Source organism: Hyperolius riggenbachi, chromosome 5 (genome assembly GCF_040937935.1).
Source record: "Hyperolius riggenbachi isolate aHypRig1 chromosome 5, aHypRig1.pri, whole genome shotgun sequence".
In the NCBI taxonomy this organism is placed as follows: domain Eukaryota; kingdom Metazoa; phylum Chordata; class Amphibia; order Anura; family Hyperoliidae; genus Hyperolius; species Hyperolius riggenbachi.
Genome location: NC_090650.1, coordinates 232,692,348 through 232,713,831, shown reverse-complemented (window position 1 = coordinate 232,713,831; position 21,484 = coordinate 232,692,348).

Here is a 21,484-nt window from a genome sequence, read left to right as displayed (position 1 = left end):
CATTTTTTATACCATCTGGAGATATGTTTAGGTAATTTTTTTTCCATTTGGGGTTGCTTTGAAGTATTAATAGAATCTAGCAATCCGGTGAGGTGTGGCATGGCTATTGAGGAGAAATGGAGGAGCCCATGCAGGGGGGAAAGATGTTTGAACTTAAAGAAGTAGAAATAGAGCCGCAAGAGTCGGTTTTAAAAAGGCTGATGGTTTTTTAACCAGTTTTCAAGACTAAATTGTTGGAATTCAAACATTCCACCATTTGTAATTTTTTCAGCATTCAAACTTCTTTCACATACAAATAGTAAATCCTGCAAAAAAAATACATATTCCTTTAGATAGTAAGCTCACAAGGGCATTGGTTATCTCTCTTTGGTGTCTTTAGCTACTGTTCATTTTTGTTCATTGTTATGGATTTGTCATTTTGACTTTTGTTATTGTCTGATATTTGTGCATTACACTTGTCTTAGTCTTTAGGCAGGTTTTTTTCAGGTGCATGACCATAGACCTACATGAGTTCCGGTCTGACGCAGATCACTGCAGGAGCCACCTAGTAACATCGGTATACGTTTACGTTAAATAGAGCACTTCCGGACCAGTGCACCGCAATGTGGGGAGTGTGAACTCCCCATACACTCTTATTGCCTGGTGGCGTAGTGCGATACATTTAGCGTACCCATTGCCCCAGTGTGAAAAAGGCCCTTAAGGTCTTTGTCTATATATTTCTTGGTATGTTATTTTTGCAAATAGTATTTATAAAAGATGAAACAATGACAAGTGGAACATGTATGAGAAAAGGTCTTTCCCTCTAAAGCAAATTAGTGTATGCTTTTTTGGGTGTTTTACCTTCTTCTGGTATGTAGGAAGTGCAGTCCTTTGTGGTTATACTTCCTCGTGGCTCTCACTTTTTCCTACAGTTCCATTTCTGTAGCCTGTCACTGTTTTTTTCACACTAGTATTAATTGAGCTATTATAAACATGCATATGTTATTGAAACAGATGCAGAAAAAGTATCTTTAAATCCAGTCTGGTATATCAATATGAGAGAACTAAAGTAACAAAGAGAGGTATAACCATTGCATATAATAAATTATGCAGCAACCACATGTTTCATATGTGATTGTGCAGGGACCATTTTGTATCTTTTGACTAATATTCCACGTGATCTTAAAACTTTCTCCAGAAACAATAAGTATTGGATGTACTTATTAGCGCTTCTGTTGGTGTTTTTATACTATCTGGAGATATGTTTAGGTAATTCCATTTGGGGTTGCTTTAAAGTATTAATAGAATCTAGCAATTCCGGTGAGGTGTGGCATGGCTATTGAGGGGAAATGGAGGAGGCCATGCGGGGGGGGGGGGGGAGATGTTTGAACTTAAAGAAGTAGAAATAAAGCCGCAAGAGTCGGTTTTAAAAAAGCTGATGGTTTTTTAACCAGTTTTCAAGACTAAATTGTTGGAATAAACATTCCACACATTTGTAATTTTTCACCATTCAAACTTCTTTCACATACAAATAGTAAATCCTGCAAAAAAATACATATTCCTTTAGATAGTAAGCTCACAAGGGCATTGGTTATCTCTCTTTGGTGTCTTTAGCTACTGTTCATTTTTGTTCATTGTTATGGATTTGTCATTTTGACTTTTGTTATTGTCTGATATTTGTGCATTACACTTGTCTTAGTCTTTAGGCAGGTTTTTTCAGGTGCATGACCATAGACCTACATGAGTTCCGGTCTGACGCAGATCACTGCAGGAGCCGCCTAGTAACATCGGTATGTGTTTACGTTAAATAGAGCACTTCCGGACCAGTGCACCGCAATGTGGGGAGTGTGAACTCCCCATACACTTTTATTGCCTGGTGGCGTAGTGCGATACATTTAGCGTACCCATTGCCCCAGTGTGAAAAAGGCCCTTAAGGTCTTTGTCTATATATTTCTTGGTATGTTATTTTTGCATATAGTATTTATAAAAGATGAAACAATGACAAGTGGAAGATGTATGAGAAAAGGTCTTTCCCTCTAAAGCAAATTAGTGTATGCTTTTTTGGGTGTTTTACCTTCTTCTGGTATGTAGGAAGTGCAGTCCTTGGTGGTTATACTTCCTCGTGGCTCTCACTTTTTCCTACAGTTCCATTTCTGTAGCCTGTCATTGTTTTTTTCACACTAGTATTAATTGAGGTATTATAAACATGCATATGTTATTCAAACAGATGCAGAAAAAGTATCTTTAAATCCAGTCTGGTATATCAATATGAAAGAACTAAAGTAACAAAGAGAGGTATAACCATTGCTTATAATTAAATATGCAGCAACCACATGTCTCATATGTGAATGTGCAGGGATCATTTTGTATCTTTTGACTAATATTCCACGTGATCTTAAAACTTTCTCCAGAAAAAACAAGTATTGTGTGTACTTATTAGCGCTTCTGTTGGCATTTTTTATACCATCTGGAGATATGTTTAGGTAATTTTTTTTCCATTTGGGGTTGCTTTGAAGTATTAATAGAATCTAGCAATCCGGTGAGGTGTGGCATGGCTATTGAGGGGAAATGGAGGAGCCCATGCAGGGGGGAAAGATGTTTGAACTTAAAGAAGTAGAAATAAAGCCGCAAGAGTCGGTTTTAAAAAGGCTGATGGTTTTTTAACCAGTTTTCAAGACTAAATTGTTGGAATTCAAACATTCCACCATTTGTAATTTTTTCAGCATTCAAACTTCTTTCACATACAAATAGTAAATCCTGCAAAAAAAAATACATATTCCTTTAGATAGTAAGCTCACAAGGGCATTGGTTATCTCTCTTTGGTGTCTTTAGCTACTGTTCATTTTTGTTCATTGTTATGGATTTGTCATTTTGACTTTTGTTATTGTCTGATATTTGTGCATTACACTTGTCTTAGTCTTTAGGCAGGTTTTTTTCAGGTGCATGACCATAGACCTACATGAGTTCCGGTCTGACGCAGATCACTGCAGGAGCCACCTAGTAACATCGGTATACGTTTACGTTAAATAGAGCACTTCCGGACCAGTGCACCGCAATGTGGGGAGTGTGAACTCCCCATACACTCTTATTGCCTGGTGGCGTAGTGCGATACATTTAGCGTACCCATTGCCCCAGTGTGAAAAAGGCCCTTAAGGTCTTTGTCTATATATTTCTTGGTATGTTATTTTTGCATATAGTATTTATAAAAGATGAAACAATGACAAGTGGAACATGTATGAGAAAAGGTCTTTCCCTCTAAAGCAAATTAGTGTATGCTTTTTTGGGTGTTTTACCTTCTTCTGGTATGTAGGAAGTGCAGTCCTTTGTGGTTATACTTCCTCGTGGCTCTCACTTTTTCCTACAGTTCCATTTCTGTAGCCTGTCACTGTTTTTTTCACACTAGTATTAATTGAGCTATTATAAACATGCATATGTTATTGAAACAGATGCAGAAAAAGTATCTTTAAATCCAGTCTGGTATATCAATATGAGAGAACTAAAGTAACAAAGAGAGGTATAACCATTGCATATAATAAATTATGCAGCAACCACATGTTTCATATGTGATTGTGCAGGGACCATTTTGTATCTTTTGACTAATATTCCACGTGATCTTAAAACTTTCTCCAGAAACAATAAGTATTGGATGTACTTATTAGCGCTTCTGTTGGTGTTTTTATACTATCTGGAGATATGTTTAGGTAATTCCATTTGAGGTTGCTTTAAAGTATTAATAGAATCTAGCAATTCCGGTGAGGTGTGGCATGGCTATTGAGGGGAAATGGAGGAGGCCATGCAGGGGGGGGGGGGGGAGATGTTTGAACTTAAAGAAGTAGAAATAAAGCCGCAAGAGTCGGTTTTAAAAAAGCTGATGGTTTTTTAACCAGTTTTCAAGACTAAATTGTTGGAATAAACATTCCACACATTTGTAATTTTTCACCATTCAAACTTCTTTCACATACAAATAGTAAATCCTGCAAAAAAATACATATTCCTTTAGATAGTAAGCTCACAAGGGCATTGGTTATCTCTCTTTGGTGTCTTTAGCTACTGTTCATTTTTGTTCATTGTTATGGATTTGTCATTTTGACTTTTGTTATTGTCTGATATTTGTGCATTACACTTGTCTTAGTCTTTAGGCAGGTTTTTTCAGGTGCATGACCATAGACCTACATGAGTTCCGGTCTGACGCAGATCACTGCAGGAGCCGCCTAGTAACATCGGTATGTGTTTACGTTAAATAGAGCACTTCCGGACCAGTGCACCGCAATGTGGGGAGTGTGAACTCCCCATACACTTTTATTGCCTGGTGGCGTAGTGCGATACATTTAGCGTACCCATTGCCCCAGTGTGAAAAAGGCCCTTAAGGTCTTTGTCTATATATTTCTTGGTATGTTATTTTTGCATATAGTATTTATAAAAGATGAAACAATGACAAGTGGAAGATGTATGAGAAAAGGTCTTTCCCTCTAAAGCAAATTAGTGTATGCTTTTTTGGGTGTTTTACCTTCTTCTGGTATGTAGGAAGTGCAGTCCTTGGTGGTTATACTTCCTCGTGGCTCTCACTTTTTCCTACAGTTCCATTTCTGTAGCCTGTCATTGTTTTTTTCACACTAGTATTAATTGAGGTATTATAAACATGCATATGTTATTCAAACAGATGCAGAAAAAGTATCTTTAAATCCAGTCTGGTATATCAATATGAAAGAACTAAAGTAACAAAGAGAGGTATAACCATTGCTTATAATTAAATATGCAGCAACCACATGTCTCATATGTGAATGTGCAGGGATCATTTTGTATCTTTTGACTAATATTCCACGTGATCTTAAAACTTTCTCCAGAAAAAACAAGTATTGTGTGTACTTATTAGCGCTTCTGTTGGCATTTTTTATACCATCTGGAGATATGTTTAGGTAATTTTTTTTCCATTTGGGGTTGCTTTAAAGTATTAATAGAATCTAGCAATTCCGGTGAGGTGTGGCATGGCTATTGAGGGGAAATGGAGGAGGCCATGCAGGGGGGAGATGTTTGAACTTAAAGAAGTAGAAATAAAGCCGCAAGAGTCAGTTTTAAAAAAACTGATGGTTTTTTAACCAGTTTTCAAGACTAAATTGTTGGAATAAACATTCCACACATTTGTAATTTTTCACCATTCAAACTTCTTTCACATACAAATAGTAAATCCTGCAAAAAAATACATATTCCTTTAGACAGTAAGCTCACAAGGGCATTGGTTATCTCTCTTTGGTGTCTTTAGCTACTGTTCATTTTTATTCATTGTTATGGATTTGTCATTTTGACTTTTGTTATTGTCTGATATTTGTGCATTACACTTGTCTTAGTCTTTAGGCAGGTTTTTTTCAGGTGCATGACCATAGACCTACATGAGTTCCGGTCTGACGCAGATCACTGCAGGAGCCGCCTAGTAACATCGGTATGTGTTTACGTTAAATAGAGCACTTCCGGACCAGTGCACCGCAATGTGGGGAGTGTGAACTCCCCATACACTTTTATTGCCTGGTGGCGTAGTGCGATACATTTAGCGTACCCATTGCCCCAGTGTGAAAAAGGCCCTTAAGGTCTTTGTCTATATATTTCTTGGTATGTTATTTTTGCATATAGTATTTATAAAAGATGAAACAATGACAAGTGGAAGATGTATGAGAAAAGGTCTTTCCCTCTAAAGCAAATTAGTGTATGCTTTTTTGGGTGTTTTACCTTCTTCTGGTATGTAGGAAGTGCAGTCCTTGGTGGTTATACTTCCTCGTGGCTCTCACTTTTTCCTACAGTTCCATTTCTGTAGCCTGTCATTGTTTTTTTCACACTAGTATTAATTGAGGTATTATAAACATGCATATGTTATTCAAACAGATGCAGAAAAAGTATCTTTAAATCCAGTCTGGTATATCAATATGAGAGAACTAAAGTAACAAAGAGAGGTATAACCATTGCATATAATTAAATATGCAGCAACCACATGTCTCATATGTGAATGTGCAGGGATCATTTTGTATCTTTTGACTAATATTCCACGTGATCTTAAAACTTTCTCCAGAAAAAATAAGTATTGTATGTACTTATTAGCGCTTCTGTTGGCATTTTTTATACCATCTGGAGATATGTTTAGGTAATTTTTTTTCCATTTGGGGTTGCTTTGAAGTATTAATAGAATCTTGCAATCCGGTGAGGTGTGGCATGGCTATTGAGGGGAAATGGAGGAGCCCATGCAGGGGGGAAAGATGTTTGAACTTAAAGAAGTAGAAATAAAGCCGCAAGAGTCGGTTTTAAAAAGGCTGATGGTTTTTTAACCAGTTTTCAAGACTAAATTGTTGGAATAAACATTCCACACATTTGTAATTTTTCACCATTCAAACTTCTTTCACATACAAATAGTAAATCCTGCAAAAAAATACATATTCCTTTAGACAGTAAGCTCACAAGGGCATTGGTTATCTCTCTTTGGTGTCTTTAGCTACTGTTCATTTTTGTTCATTGTTATGGATTTGTCATTTTGACTTTTGTTATTGTCTGATATTTGTGCATTACACTTGTCTTAGTCTTTAGGCAGGTTTTTTTCAGGTGCATGACCATAGACCTACATGAGTTCCGGTCTGACGCAGATCACTGCAGGAGCCGCCTAGTAACATCGGTATGTGTTTACGTTAAATAGAGCACTTCCGGACCAGTGCACCGCAATGTGGGGAGTGTGAACTCCCCATACACTTTTATTGCCTGGTGGCGTAGTGCGATACATTTAGCGTACCCATTGCCCCAGTGTGAAAAAGGCCCTTAAGGTCTTTGTCTATATATTTCTTGGTATGTTATTTTTGCATATAGTATTTATAAAAGATGAAACAATGACAAGTGGAAGATGTATGAGAAAAGGTCTTTCCCTCTAAAGCAAATTAGTGTATGCTTTTTTGGGTGTTTTACCTTCTTCTGGTATGTAGGAAGTGCAGTCCTTGGTGGTTATACTTCCTCGTGGCTCTCACTTTTTCCTACAGTTCCATTTCTGTAGCCTGTCATTGTTTTTTTCACACTAGTATTAATTGAGGTATTATAAACATGCATATGTTATTCAAACAGATGCAGAAAAAGTATCTTTAAATCCAGTCTGGTATATCAATATGAGAGAACTAAAGTAACAAAGAGAGGTATAACCATTGCATATAATTAAATATGCAGCAACCACATGTCTCATATGTGAATGTGCAGGGATCATTTTGTATCTTTTGACTAATATTCCACGTGATCTTAAAACTTTCTCCAGAAAAAATAAGTATTGTATGTACTTATTAGCGCTTCTGTTGGCATTTTTTATACCATCTGGAGATATGTTTAGGTAATTTTTTTTTCCATTTGGGGTTGCTTTGAAGTATTAATAGAATCTAGCAATCCGGTGAGGTGTGGCATGGCTATTGAGGGGAATTGGAGGAGCCCATGCAGGGGGGAAAGATGTTTGAACTTAAAGAAGTAGAAATAAAGCCGCAAGAGTCGGTTTTAAAAAGACTGATGGTTTTTTAACCAGTTTTCAAGACTAAATTGTTGGAATTCAAACATTCCACCATTTGTAATTTTTTCAGCATTCAAACTTCTTTCACATACAAATAGTAAATCCTGCAAAAAAAAATACATATTCCTTTAGATAGTAAGCTCACAAGGGCATTGGTTATCTCTCTTTGGTGTCTTTAGCTACTGTTCATTTTTGTTCATTGTTATGGATTTGTCATTTTGACTTTTGTTATTGTCTGATATTTGTGCATTACACTTGTCTTAGTCTTAAGGCAGGTTTTTTTCAGGTGCATGACCATAGACCTACATGAGTTCCCGTCTGATGCAGATCACTGCAGGAGCCACCTAGTAACATCGGTATACGTTTACGTTAAATAGAGCACTTCCGGACCAGTGCACCGCAATGTGGGGAGTGTGAACTCCCCATACACTCTTATTGCCTGGTGGCGTAGTGCGATACATTTAGCGTACCCATTGCCCCAGTGTGAAAAAGGCCCTTAAGGTCTTTGTCTATATATTTCTTGGTATGTTATTTTTGCATATAGTATTTATAAAAGATGAAACAATGACAAGTGGAACATGTATGAGAAAAGGTCTTTCCCTCTAAAGCAAATTAGTGTATGCTTTTTTGGGTGTTTTACCTTCTTCTGGTATGTAGGAAGTGCAGTCCTTTGTGGTTATACTTCCTCGTGGCTCTCACTTTTTCCTACAGTTCCATTTCTGTAGCCTGTCATTGTTTTTTTCACACTAGTATTAATTGAGGTATTATAAACATGCATATGTTATTGAAACAGATGCAGAAAAAGTATCTTTAAATCCAGTCTGGTATATCAATATGAGAGAACTAAAGTAACAAAGAGAGGTATAACCATTGCATATAATAAATTATGCAGCAACCACATGTTTCATATGTGATTGTGCAGGGACCATTTTGTATCTTTTGACTAATATTCCACGTGATCTTAAAACTTTCTCCAGAAACAATAAGTATTGGATGTACTTATTAGCGCTTCTGTTGGTGTTTTTATACTATCTGGAGATATGTTTAGGTAATTCCATTTGGGGTTGCTTTAAAGTATTAATAGAATCTAGCAATTCCGGTGAGGTGTGGCATGGCTATTGAGGGGAAATGGAGGAGGCCATGCAGGGGGGGGGAGATGTTTGAACTTAAAGAAGTAGAAATAAAGCCGCAAGAGTCGGTTTTAAAAAAGCTGAGGGTTTTTTAACCAGTTTTCAAGACTAAATTGTTGGAATAAACATTCCACACATTTGTAATTTTTCACCATTTAAACTTCTTTCACATACAAATAGTAAATCCTGCAAAAAAAATACATATTCCTTTAGATAGTAAGCTCACAAGGGCATTGGTTATCTCTCTTTGGTGTCTTTAGCTACTGTTCATTTTTGTTCATTGTTATGGATTTGTCATTTTGACTTTTGTTATTGTCTGATATTTGTGCATTACACTTGTCTTAGTCTTTAGGCAGGTTTTTTTCATGTGCATGACCATAGACCTACATGAGTTCCGGTCTGACGCAGATCACTGCAGGAGCCGCCTAGTAACATCGGTATGTGTTTACGTTAAATAGAGCACTTCCGGACCAGTGCACCGCAATGTGGGGAGTGTGAACTCCCCATACACTCTTATTGCCTGGTGGCGTAGTGCGATACATTTAGCGTACCCATTGCCCCAGTGTGAAAAAGGCCCTTAAGGTCTTTGTCTATATATTTCTTGGTATGTTATTTTTGCATATAGTATTTATAAAAGATGAAACAATGACAAGTGGAAGATGTATGAAAAAAGGTCTTTCCCTCTAAAGCAAATTAGTGTATGCTTTTTTCTGTGTTTTACCTTCTTCTGGTATGTAGGAAGTTCAGTCCTTGGTGGTTATACTTCCTCGTGGCTCTCACTTTTTCCTACAGTTCCATTTCTGTAGCCTGTCATTGTTTTTTTCACACTAGTATTAATTGAGGTATTATAAACATGCATATGTTATTCAAACAGATGCAGAAAAAGTATCTTTAAATCCAGTCTGGTATATCAATATGAGAGAACTAAAGTAACAAAGAGAGGTATAACCATTGCATATAATTAAATATGCAGCAACCACATGTCTCATATGTGAATGTGCAGGGATCATTTTGTATCTTTTGACTAATATTCCACGTGATCTTAAAACTTTCTGCAGAAAAAATAAGTATTGTGTGTACTTATTAGTGCTTCTGTTGGCATTTTTTTATACCATCTGGAGATATGTTTAGGTAATTTTTTTTCCATTTGGGGTTGCTTTGAAGTATTAATAGAATCTAGCAATCCGGTGAGGTGTGGCATGGCTATTGAGGGGAAATGGAGAAGCCCATGCTGGGGGGAAAGATGTTTGAACTTAAAGAAGTAGAAATAAAGCCGCAAGAGTCGGTTTTAAAAAAAGCTGATGGTTTTTTAACCAGTTTTCAAGACTAAATTGTTGGAATAAACATTCCACACATTTGTAATTTTTCACCATTCAAACTTCTTTCACATACAAATAGTAAATCCTGCAAAAAAATACATATTCCTTTAGATAGTAGGCTCACAAGGGCATTGGTTATCTCTCTTTGGTGTCTTTAGCTACTGTTAATTTTTGTTCATTGTTATGGATTTGTCATTTTGACTTTTGTTATTGTCTGATATTTGTGCATTACACTTGTCTTAGTCATTAGGCAGGTTTTTTTCAGGTGCATGACCATAGACCTACATGAGTTCCGGTCTGACGCAGATCACTGCAGGAGCCGCCTAGTAACATCGGTATGCGTTTACGTTAAATAGAGCACTTCCGGACCAGTGCACCACAATGTGGGGAGTGTGAACTCCCCATACAGTCTTATTGCCTGGTGGCGTAGTGCGATACATTTAGCGTACCCATTGCCCCAGTGTGAAAAAGGCCCTTAAGGTCTTTGTCTATATATTTCTTGGTATGTTATTTTTGCATATAGTATTTATAAAAGATGAAACAATGACAAGTGGAAGATGTATGAGAAAAGGTCTTTCCCTCTAAAGCAAATTAGTGTATGCTTTTTTGGGTGTTTTACCTTCTTCTGGTATGTAGGAAGTGCAGTCCTTGGTGGTTATACTTCCTCGTAGCTCTCACTTTTTCCTACAGTTCCATTTCTGTAGCCTGTCATTGTTTTTTTTCACACTAGTATTACTTGAGCTATTATAAACATGCATATGTTATCCAAACAGATGCAGAACAAGTATCTTTAAATCCAGTCTGGTATATCAATATGAGAGAACTAAAGTAACAAAAAGAGGTATAACCATTGCATATAATAAAATATGCAGCAACCACATGTTTCATATGTGATTGTGCAGGGACCATTTTTATCTTTTGACTAATATTCCACGTGATCCTAAAACTTTCTCCAGAAACAATAAGTATTGGATGTACTTATTAGCGCTTCTGTTGGCGTTTTTTATATTATCTGGAGATATGTTTAGGTAATTTTTTTTTCCATTTGGGGTTGCTTTAAAGTATTAATAGAATCTAGCAATCCGGTGAGGTGTGGCATGGCTATTGAGGGGAAATGGAGGAGGCCATGCAGGGGGGAAAGATGTTTGAACTTAAAGAAGTAGAAATAAAGCCGCAAGAGTCGGTTTTAAAAAAGCTGATGGTTTTTTAACCAGTTTTCAAGACTAAATTGTTGGAATAAACATTCCACACATTTGTAATTTTTCACCATTCAAACTTCTTTCACATACAAATAGTAAATCCTGCAAAAAAAAAAAATACATATTCCTTTAGATAGTAAGCTCACAAGGACATTGTTTATCTCTCTTTGGTGTCTTTAGCTACTGTTCATTTTTGTTCATTGTTATGGATTTGTCATTTTGACTTTTGTTATTGTCTGATATTTGTGCATTACACTTGTCTTAGTCTTTAGGCAGGTTTTTTTTCAGGTGCATGACCATAGACCTACATGAGTTCCGGTCTGACGCAGATCACTGCAGGAGCTACCTAGTAACATCGGTATGCGTTTACGTTAAATAGAGCACTTCCGGACCAGTGCACCGCAATGTGGGGAGTGTGAACTCCCCATACACTCTTATTGCCTGGTGGCGTAGTGCGATACATTTAGCGTACCCATTGCCCCAGTGTGAAAAAGGCCCTTAAGGTCTTTGTCTATATATTTCTTGGTATGTTATTTTTGCATATAGTATTTATAAAAGATGAAACAATGACAAGTGGAAGATGTATGAGAAAAGGTCTTTCCCTCTAAAGCAAATTAGTGTATGCTTTTTTGGGTGTTTTACCTTCTTCTGGTATGTAGGAAGTGCAGTCCTTTGTGGTTATACTTCCTCGTGGCTCTCACTTTTTCCTACAGTTCCATTTCTGTAGCCTGTCATTGTTTTTTTCACACTAGTATTAATTGAGCTATTATAAACATGCATATGTTATTGAAACAGATGCAGAAAAAGTATCTTTAAATCCAGTCTGGTATATCAATATGAGAGAACTAAAGTAACAAAGAGAGGTATAACCATTGCATATAATAAATTATGCAGCAACCACATGTTTCATATGTGATTGTGCAGGGACCATTTTGTATCTTTTGACTAATATTCCACGTGATCTTAAAACTTTCTCCAGAAACAATAAGTATTGGATGTACTTATTAGCGCTTCTGTTGGTGTTTTTATACTATCTGGAGATATGTTTAGGTAATTCCATTTGGGGTTGCTTTAAAGTATTAATAGAATCTAGCAATTCCGGTGAGGTGTGGCATGGCTATTGAGGGGAAATGGAGGAGGCCATGCGGGGGGGGGGGGAGATGTTTGAACTTAAAGAAGTAGAAATAAAGCCGCAAGAGTCGGTTTTAAAAAAGCTGATGGTTTTTTAACCAGTTTTCAAGACTAAATTGTTGGAATAAACATTCCACACATTTGTAATTTTTCACCATTCAAACTTCTTTCACATACAAATAGTAAATCCTGCAAAAAAATACATATTCCTTTAGATAGTAAGCTCACAAGGGCATTGGTTATCTCTCTTTGGTGTCTTTAGCTACTGTTCATTTTTGTTCATTGTTATGGATTTGTCATTTTGACTTTTGTTATTGTCTGATATTTGTGCATTACACTTGTCTTAGTCTTTAGGCAGGTTTTTTCAGGTGCATGACCATAGACCTACATGAGTTCCGGTCTGACGCAGATCACTGCAGGAGCCGCCTAGTAACATCGGTATGTGTTTACGTTAAATAGAGCACTTCCGGACCAGTGCACCGCAATGTGGGGAGTGTGAACTCCCCATACACTTTTATTGCCTGGTGGCGTAGTGCGATACATTTAGCGTACCCATTGCCCCAGTGTGAAAAAGGCCCTTAAGGTCTTTGTCTATATATTTCTTGGTATGTTATTTTTGCATATAGTATTTATAAAAGATGAAACAATGACAAGTGGAAGATGTATGAGAAAAGGTCTTTCCCTCTAAAGCAAATTAGTGTATGCTTTTTTGGGTGTTTTACCTTCTTCTGGTATGTAGGAAGTGCAGTCCTTGGTGGTTATACTTCCTCGTGGCTCTCACTTTTTCCTACAGTTCCATTTCTGTAGCCTGTCATTGTTTTTTTCACACTAGTATTAATTGAGGTATTATAAACATGCATATGTTATTCAAACAGATGCAGAAAAAGTTTCTTTAAATCCAGTCTGGTATATCAATATGAAAGAACTAAAGTAACAAAGAGAGGTATAACCATTGCTTATAATTAAATATGCAGCAACCACATGTCTCATATGTGAATGTGCAGGGATCATTTTGTATCTTTTGACTAATATTCCACGTGATCTTAAAACTTTCTCCAGAAAAAACAAGTATTGTGTGTACTTATTAGCGCTTCTGTTGGCATTTTTTATACCATCTGGAGATATGTTTAGGTAATTTTTTTTCCATTTGGGGTTGCTTTGAAGTATTAATAGAATCTAGCAATCCGGTGAGGTGTGGCATGGCTATTGAGGGGAAATGGAGGAGCCCATGCAGGGGGGAAAGATGTTTGAACTTAAAGAAGTAGAAATAAAGCCGCAAGAGTCGGTTTTAAAAAGGCTGATGGTTTTTTAACCAGTTTTCAAGACTAAATTGTTGGAATTCAAACATTCCACCATTTGTAATTTTTTCAGCATTCAAACTTCTTTCACATACAAATAGTAAATCCTGCAAAAAAAATACATATTCCTTTAGATAGTAAGCTCACAAGGGCATTGGTTATCTCTCTTTGGTGTCTTTAGCTACTGTTCATTTTTGTTCATTGTTATGGATTTGTCATTTTGACTTTTGTTATTGTCTGATATTTGTGCATTACACTTGTCTTAGTCTTTAGGCAGGTTTTTTTCAGGTGCATGACCATAGACCTACATGAGTTCCGGTCTGACGCAGATCACTGCAGGAGCCACCTAGTAACATCGGTATACGTTTACGTTAAATAGAGCACTTCCGGACCAGTGCACCGCAATGTGGGGAGTGTGAACTCCCCATACACTCTTATTGCCTGGTGGCGTAGTGCGATACATTTAGCGTACCCATTGCCCCAGTGTGAAAAAGGCCCTTAAGGTCTTTGTCTATATATTTCTTGGTATGTTATTTTTGCATATAGTATTTATAAAAGATGAAACAATGACAAGTGGAACATGTATGAGAAAAGGTCTTTCCCTCTAAAGCAAATTAGTGTATGCTTTTTTGGGTGTTTTACCTTCTTCTGGTATGTAGGAAGTGCAGTCCTTTGTGGTTATACTTCCTCGTGGCTCTCACTTTTTCCTACAGTTCCATTTCTGTAGCCTGTCACTGTTTTTTTCACACTAGTATTAATTGAGCTATTATAAACATGCATATGTTATTGAAACAGATGCAGAAAAAGTATCTTTAAATCCAGTCTGGTATATCAATATGAGAGAACTAAAGTAACAAAGAGAGGTATAACCATTGCATATAATAAATTATGCAGCAACCACATGTTTCATATGTGATTGTGCAGGGACCATTTTTATCTTTTGACTAATATTCCACGTGATCCTAAAACTTTCTCCAGAAACAATAAGTATTGGATGTACTTATTAGCGCTTCTGTTGGCGTTTTTTATATTATCTGGAGATATGTTTAGGTAATTTTTTTTTCCATTTGGGGTTGCTTTAAAGTATTAATAGAATCTAGCAATCCGGTGAGGTGTGGCATGGCTATTGAGGGGAAATGGAGGAGGCCATGCAGGGGGGAAAGATGTTTGAACTTAAAGAAGTAGAAATAAAGCCGCAAGAGTCGGTTTTAAAAAAGCTGATGGTTTTTTAACCAGTTTTCAAGACTAAATTGTTGGAATAAACATTCCACACATTTGTAATTTTTCACCATTCAAACTTCTTTCACATACAAATAGTAAATCCTGCAAAAAAAAAAAAAATACATATTCCTTTAGATAGTAAGCTCACAAGGACATTGGTTATCTCTCTTTGGTGTCTTTAGCTACTGTTCATTTTTGTTCATTGTTATGGATTTGTCATTTTGACTTTTGTTATTGTCTGATATTTGTGCATTACACTTGTCTTAGTCTTTAGGCAGGTTTTTTTTCAGGTGCATGACCATAGACCTACATGAGTTCCGGTCTGACGCAGATCACTGCAGGAGCTACCTAGTAACATCGGTATGCGTTTACGTTAAATAGAGCACTTCCGGACCAGTGCACCGCAATGTGGGGAGTGTGAACTCCCCATACACTCTTATTGCCTGGTGGCGTAGTGCGATACATTTAGCGTACCCATTGCCCCAGTGTGAAAAAGGCCCTTAAGGTCTTTGTCTATATATTTCTTGGTATGTTATTTTTGCATATAGTATTTATAAAAGATGAAACAATGACAAGTGGAAGATGTATGAGAAAAGGTCTTTCCCTCTAAAGCAAATTAGTGTATGCTTTTTTGGGTGTTTTACCTTCTTCTGGTATGTAGGAAGTGCAGTCCTTTGTGGTTATACTTCCTCGTGGCTCTCACTTTTTCCTACAGTTCCATTTCTGTAGCCTGTCATTGTTTTTTTCACACTAGTATTAATTGAGCTATTATAAACATGCATATGTTATTGAAACAGATGCAGAAAAAGTATCTTTAAATCCAGTCTGGTATATCAATATGAGAGAACTAAAGTAACAAAGAGAGGTATAACCATTGCATATAATAAATTATGCAGCAACCACATGTTTCATATGTGATTGTGCAGGGACCATTTTGTATCTTTTGACTAATATTCCACGTGATCTTAAAACTTTCTCCAGAAACAATAAGTATTGGATGTACTTATTAGCGCTTCTGTTGGTGTTTTTATACTATCTGGAGATACGTTTAGGTAATTCCATTTGGGGTTGCTTTAAAGTATTAATAGAATCTAGCAATTCCGGTGAGGTGTGGCATGGCTATTGAGGGGAAATGGAGGAGGCCATGCGGGGGGGGGGGGGGGAGATGTTTGAACTTAAAGAAGTAGAAATAAAGCCGCAAGAGTCGGTTTTAAAAAAGCTGATGGTTTTTTAACCAGTTTTCAAGACTAAATTGTTGGAATAAACATTCCACACATTTGTAATTTTTCACCATTCAAACTTCTTTCACATACAAATAGTAAATCCTGCAAAAAAATACATATTCCTTTAGATAGTAAGCTCACAAGGGCATTGGTTATCTCTCTTTGGTGTCTTTAGCTACTGTTCATTTTTGTTCATTGTTATGGATTTGTCATTTTGACTTTTGTTATTGTCTGATATTTGTGCATTACACTTGTCTTAGTCTTTAGGCAGGTTTTTTCAGGTGCATGACCATAGACCTACATGAGTTCCGGTCTGACGCAGATCACTGCAGGAGCCGCCTAGTAACATCGGTATGTGTTTACGTTAAATAGAGCACTTCCGGACCAGTGCACCGCAATGTGGGGAGTGTGAACTCCCCATACACTTTTATTGCCTGGTGGCGTAGTGCGATACATTTAGCGTACCCATTGCCCCAGTGTGAAAAAGGCCCTTAAGGTCTTTGTCTATATATTTCTTGGTATGTTATTTTTGCATATAGTATTTATAAAAGATGAAACAATGACAAGTGGAAGATGTATGAGAAAAGGTCTTTCCCTCTAAAGCAAATTAGTGTATGCTTTTTTGGGTGTTTTACCTTCTTCTGGTATGTAGGAAGTGCAGTCCTTGGTGGTTATACTTCCTCGTGGCTCTCACTTTTTCCTACAGTTCCATTTCTGTAGCCTGTCATTGTTTTTTTCACACTAGTATTAATTGAGGTATTATAAACATGCATATGTTATTCAAACAGATGCAGAAAAAGTTTCTTTAAATCCAGTCTGGTATATCAATATGAAAGAACTAAAGTAACAAAGAGAGGTATAACCATTGCTTATAATTAAATATGCAGCAACCACATGTCTCATATGTGAATGTGCAGGGATCATTTTGTATCTTTTGACTAATATTCCACGTGATCTTAAAACTTTCTCCAGAAAAAACAAGTATTGTGTGTACTTATTAGCGCTTCTGTTGGCATTTTTTATACCATCTGGAGATATGTTTAGGTAATTTTTTTTCCATTTGGGGTTGCTTTGAAGTATTAATAGAATCTAGCAATCCGGTGAGGTGTGGCATGGCTATTGAGGGGAAATGGAGGAGACCATGCAGGGGGGAAAGATGTTTGAACTTAAAGAAGTAGAAATAAAGCCGCAAGAGTCGGTTTTAAAAAGGCTGATGGTTTTTTAACCAGTTTTCAAGACTAAATTGTTGGAATTCAAACATTCCACCATTTGTAATTTTTTCAGCATTCAAACTTCTTTCACATACAAATAGTAAATCCTGCAAAAAAAATACATATTCCTTTAGATAGTAAGCTCACAAGGGCATTGGTTATCTCTCTTTGGTGTCTTTAGCTACTGTTCATTTTTGTTCATTGTTATGGATTTGTCATTTTGACTTTTGTTATTGTCTGATATTTGTGCATTACACTTGTCTTAGTCTTTAGGCAGGTTTTTTTCAGGTGCATGACCATAGACCTACATGAGTTCCGGTCTGACGCAGATCACTGCAGGAGCCACCTAGTAACATCGGTATACGTTTACGTTAAATAGAGCACTTCCGGACCAGTGCACCGCAATGTGGGGAGTGTGAACTCCCCATACACTCTTATTGCCTGGTGGCGTAGTGCGATACATTTAGCGTACCCATTGCCCCAGTGTGAAAAAGGCCCTTAAGGTCTTTGTCTATATATTTCTTGGTATGTTATTTTTGCATATAGTATTTATAAAAGATGAAACAATGACAAGTGGAACATGTATGAGAAAAGGTCTTTCCCTCTAAAGCAAATTAGTGTATGCTTTTTTGGGTGTTTTACCTTCTTCTGGTATGTAGGAAGTGCAGTCCTTTGTGGTTATACTTCCTCGTGGCTCTCACTTTTTCCTACAGTTCCATTTCTGTAGCCTGTCACTGTTTTTTTCACACTAGTATTAATTGAGCTATTATAAACATGCATATGTTATTGAAACAGATGCAGAAAAAGTATCTTTAAATCCAGTCTGGTATATCAATATGAGAGAACTAAAGTAACAAAGAGAGGTATAACCATTGCATATAATAAATTATGCAGCAACCACATGTTTCATATGTGATTGTGCAGGGACCATTTTGTATCTTTTGACTAATATTCCACGTGATCTTAAAACTTTCTCCAGAAACAATAAGTATTGGATGTACTTATTAGCGCTTCTGTTGGTGTTTTTATACTATCTGGAGATATGTTTAGGTAATTCCATTTGAGGTTGCTTTAAAGTATTAATAGAATCTAGCAATTCCGGTGAGGTGTGGCATGGCTATTGAGGGGAAATGGAGGAGGCCATGCAGGGGGGGGGGGGAGATGTTTGAACTTAAAGAAGTAGAAATAAAGCCGCAAGAGTCGGTTTTAAAAAAGCTGATGGTTTTTTAACCAGTTTTCAAGACTAAATTGTTGGAATAAACATTCCACACATTTGTAATTTTTCACCATTCAAACTTCTTTCACATACAAATAGTAAATCCTGCAAAAAAATACATATTCCTTTAGATAGTAAGCTCACAAGGGCATTGGTTATCTCTCTTTGGTGTCTTTAGCTACTGTTCATTTTTGTTCATTGTTATGGATTTGTCATTTTGACTTTTGTTATTGTCTGATATTTGTGCATTACACTTGTCTTAGTCTTTAGGCAGGTTTTTTCAGGTGCATGACCATAGACCTACATGAGTTCCGGTCTGACGCAGATCACTGCAGGAGCCGCCTAGTAACATCGGTATGTGTTTACGTTAAATAGAGCACTTCCGGACCAGTGCACCGCAATGTGGGGAGTGTGAACTCCCCATACACTTTTATTGCCTGGTGGCGTAGTGCGATACATTTAGCGTACCCATTGCCCCAGTGTGAAAAAGGCCCTTAAGGTCTTTGTCTATATATTTCTTGGTATGTTATTTTTGCATATAGTATTTATAAAAGATGAAACAATGACAAGTGGAAGATGTATGAGAAAAGGTCTTTCCCTCTAAAGCAAATTAGTGTATGCTTTTTTGGGTGTTTTACCTTCTTCTGGTATGTAGGAAGTGCAGTCCTTGGTGGTTATACTTCCTCGTGGCTCTCACTTTTTCCTACAGTTCCATTTCTGTAGCCTGTCATTGTTTTTTTCACACTAGTATTAATTGAGGTATTATAAACATGCATATGTTATTCAAACAGATGCAGAAAAAGTATCTTTAAATCCAGTCTGGTATATCAATATGAAAGAACTAAAGTAACAAAGAGAGGTATAACCATTGCTTATAATTAAATATGCAGCAACCACATGTCTCATATGTGAATGTGCAGGGATCATTTTGTATCTTTTGACTAATATTCCACGTGATCTTAAAACTTTCTCCAGAAAAAACAAGTATTGTGTGTACTTATTAGCGCTTCTGTTGGCATTTTTTATACCATCTGGAGATATGTTTAGGTAATTTTTTTTCCATTTGGGGTTGCTTTAAAGTATTAATAGAATCTAGCAATTCCGGTGAGGTGTGGCATGGCTATTGAGGGGAAATGGAGGAGGCCATGCAGGGGGGAGATGTTTGAACTTAAAGAAGTAGAAATAAAGCCGCAAGAGTCAGTTTTAAAAAAACTGATGGTTTTTTAACCAGTTTTCAAGACTAAATTGTTGGAATAAACATTCCACACATTTGTAATTTTTCACCATTCAAACTTCTTTCACATACAAATAGTAAATCCTGCAAAAAAATACATATTCCTTTAGACAGTAAGCTCACAAGGGCATTGGTTATCTCTCTTTGGTGTCTTTAGCTACTGTTCATTTTTATTCATTGTTATGGATTTGTCATTTTGACTTTTGTTATTGTCTGATATTTGTGCATTACACTTGTCTTAGTCTTTAGGCAGGTTTTTTTCAGGTGCATGACCATAGACCTACATGAGTTCCGGTCTGACGCAGATCACTGCAGGAGCCGCCTAGTAACATCGGTATGTGTTTACGTTAAATAGAGCACTTCCGGACCAGTGCACCGCAATGTGGGGAGTGTGAACTCCCCATACACTTTTATTGCCTGGTGGCGTAGTGCGATACATTTAGCGTACCCATTGCCCCAGTGTGAAAAAGGCCCTTAAGGTCTTTGTCTATATATTTCTTGGTATGTTATTTTTGCATATAGTATTTATAAAAGATGAAACAATGACAAGTGGAAGATGTATGAGAAAAGGTCTTTCCCTCTAAAGCAAATTAGTGTATGCTTTTTTGGGTGTTTTACCTTCTTCTGGTATGTAGGAAGTGCAGTCCTTGGTGGTTATACTTCCTCGTGGCTCTCACTTTTTCCTACAGTTCCATTTCTGTAGCCTGTCATTGTTTTTTTCACACTAGTATTAATTGAGGTATTATAAACATGCATATGTTATTCAAACAGATGCAGAAAAAGTATCTTTAAATCCAGTCTGGTATATCAATATGAGAGAACTAAAGTAACAAAGAGAGGTATAACCATTGCATATAATTAAATATGCAGCAACCACATGTCTCATATGTGAATGTGCAGGGATCATTTTGTATCTTTTGACTAATATTCCACGTGATCTTAAAACTTTCTCCAGAAAAAATAAGTATTGTATGTACTTATTAGCGCTTCTGTTGGCATTTTTTATACCATCTGGAGATATGTTTAGGTAATTTTTTTTCCATTTGGGGTTGCTTTGAAGTATTAATAGAATCTAGCAATCCGGTGAGGTGTGGCATGGCTATTGAGGGGAAATGGAGGAGCCCATGCAGGGGGGAAAGATGTTTGAACTTAAAGAAGTAGAAATAAAGCCGCAAGAGTCGGTTTTAAAAAGGCTGATGGTTTTTTAACCAGTTTTCAAGACTAAATTGTTGGAATAAACATTCCACACATTTGTAATTTTTCACCATTCAAACTTCTTTCACATACAAATAGTAAATCCTGCAAAAAAATACATATTCCTTTAGACAGTAAGCTCACAAGGGCATTGGTTATCTCTCTTTGGTGTCTTTAGCTACTGTTCATTTTTGTTCATTGTTATGGATTTGTCATTTTGACTTTTGTTATTGTCTGATATTTGTGCATTACACTTGTCTTAGTCTTTAGGCAGGTTTTTTTCAGGTGCATGACCATAGACCTACATGAGTTCCGGTCTGACGCAGATCACTGCAGGAGCCACCTAGTAACATCGGTATGTGTTTACGTTAAATAGAGCACTTCCGGACCAGTGCACCGCAATGTGGGGAGTGTGAACTCCCCATACACTTTTATTGCCTGGTGGCGTAGTGCGATACATTTAGCGTACCCATTGCCCCAGTGTGAAAAAGGCCCTTAAGGTCTTTGTCTATATATTTCTTGGTATGTTATTTTTGCATATAGTATTTATAAAAGATGAAACAATGACAAGTGGAAGATGTATGAGAAAAGGTCTTTCCCTCTAAAGCAAATT